The following is a 2,690-nucleotide window of genomic DNA, read 5'->3' as shown; positions in this document are numbered from 1 at the left end:
ATAGACGATTTAAACAAAAAAAGACCCAAAATTTCAAACATGTATCTAGAATTACTGGAAAACTACAAACAAAAATAGTGAAAATAAGCTCGTTAGGAGCCCATCCAAAATCGTTGTAGACCCAACGAATTACTAGTTCCCAACCACGGGTGGAGTGAAATCCAACAAAAAAATCAGTAACTAAAAGAATAAAAAAAGCTTTTATTGAGTCATTTAAATTATAGAAGAATTCCTGAACCCAAGAATTCAAAATGACAAGTTCCTCTTTACCCAGAAAAAAAGAACCACTTAGAATAGCCAAACAGATTATATTTGTCGAGAAATGCAAAATGGTATGGAGATGATCCTCATTATTTATTTTGACCCATTGTATTATTTCCTTGTGTATTCCTGTAGGAGGTTTTTGTACATGTGTCTTTAGTTTCCCTTTTATCATCTCGTCCAAGAGAGAAAGTTCTTCTAATTCTATGAATCTTTCTAGAATCCTTTTCTCTTGAATATCAGTTAAGAGAGTTTCGGATTGCCTGGTATTCCACCAATTCTTAATCCAAAGTTCCAGACATTTGTTAAATGAGGAAGAGACCCCCCAAGGCAAAAGTACGATAAATACAAGATATAGTAAAGAAGGCAATGCTTTCTTTTTTTTCATTTTTGATCTGTAAATGGAGTTGTTAATGAATATGCTTCATTCGCTGACTCTATTCCATTCCCTGACTCTATATGATGATATTTCTATTTCATGATATTTCTATTTCTTTGAAGCAAAAACTCTATAGGTTTGATACCCTGTATCTATTCTTCTTTTTTGTATATTAGTTATTAGTGGAATTTCAGTGCATTGGGTTCTTTCTTAGATCTAGATGGAATGAAATAGTGAAATAGAATAAAAAAAAAGCCCTTTCGGATGAAAAAGGAAGAATAGTATGCGATATATCTAACTTGGATAAAAAAAAATTAAAAGCAAATTTCTCTTATCCTCGTTTGTTCCTTCCTTTAGATAAATACTTAAAAATCCCCTTACAATAACAAATCCAATTTAGAAGGGACTTCCTCCCTGTGTTGAGAAAACTTTTCTTCTTCCAATTCTTCTTTTCTTCATTCAACTCAGTTCAAAAAAGATACCTCAAAATACTTCAATTGGTACGCGCAAGAAATAGGCCAATTCGGCAGCTTTTTGTTCAATTTCTCGTGGAGTAAAAAATTTATCATCAGTACGAGTCAAGGGAATGATCCCCTGGCCCCGGATTTCCATATAAAGAATACGACGAGGATAAAGACCCTCTTTAACCTGAATTCTAATTGATTGGATATCCCGCATAAGGAATCGAAGGAAGACGCGACGTTTTATTCCAGGGAATCCCCAACGAAAAATGCACACTATTCCCTCTTTTCTATCGAATCGGTCATAACCACTACCTACATTCCACAAAATAGTACACCACAAGTAGGAGCTAATGAATAGGCCTGCGATTCCGTAGAAAGACATCACGACCCCCTGCGGAAAAAAAAGAATTTCTTGAGATGGAAGTATAGATATAATATTCTTACCAAGATAACTGGAAATCCCAACCGATAAGAATCCTAGTGAACCTAGAAAAAGAATACAGGCCCAGAAAAAATTACCCCTTTTTCGAGAACCTTTTAGAAGTTCTACCCATATGTGTTCTGATCGCCAATTCATATTAGATATACTAAATCCAGCAGCGGTCGATTGAAATTGAGAGAATAAGCTAAATAATTTTGACTTTACTTTTTTTGATTCTGAAATCGCCTTCAGCAACTAGTACTCCTGTGAAATAATAGGTTAGATACATTGACTTTCTATTCAAAAAATATTCGTTGATTCAATTAAAATAAATAAAATAAAACTCGCTATACCTGGCTCTGCATATTCATGCATTTATGCTCGTAGCCTATATCCGCATCCATAACCGTTTTTCATTTGTGTGTAGAAAGTGTGTGTAGAAAAAGCCACATACCCTACCATATTATATTACTTACACTAAAAAATACTAGACAATCTTATTTTTTTGCACATAAAGAAATAAAGAAGTCATTGCAATTGCCGGAAATACTAAGCCTACTAAAGGCACGAAAATAGAAGGTAAGTTTAAATCCGTCATGGAATAGGTGTCTCAATTCAAATTTACTATTTCTATCTAGTCGAAAAATATCTTAAGATTCTTATGATATAATTAAGTATATCTATTATAAGGAATATTGACTATTGTATTGTATTTTTTATTTTTAGTTTGAAAAATATTCTGTAAAAAAAATGAAAGGATAATAAGAAAATTCCAAAAAAGGAGAACTAATTAAAAAGATTTTATTTTGATTTTCCCATCCTCATGGCCTTTCTATCTTTCTAATCTAATTTGAAATTGGATTCAAAAGAAAGCGGTTAGAATTTACTTCCTGCATACATACTTCTCTAGAAGCGCATACAATAATGCGTGGTAAAGGCGGAAAAATAGTATATTCAATCAAAATCAAAGGGCAAATTATCTTACCTACTATAGATCCCCTACTACCCTCTTAGACTTTAAAAGGCGATATACCACCCAAAGAAAGGGTATGAAAATGCCGGGTGGAGTTAGCTTTTCGACGAAGACCTGTCCCGTGCAGCGAAGCCCTGTTAGTAAGACCCCCCGCAATAATGGATTATAGAAGAATATTATTCCAAATACTCC

The sequence above is a fragment of the Triticum urartu genome, unplaced genomic scaffold (assembly GCF_056163025.1).
Source record: "Triticum urartu cultivar PI428250 unplaced genomic scaffold, HENAU_Tu73 scaffold2, whole genome shotgun sequence".
Classification (NCBI taxonomy): Eukaryota; Viridiplantae; Streptophyta; class Magnoliopsida; order Poales; family Poaceae; genus Triticum; species Triticum urartu.
Note: the sequence above shows the minus strand (reverse complement) of the source record.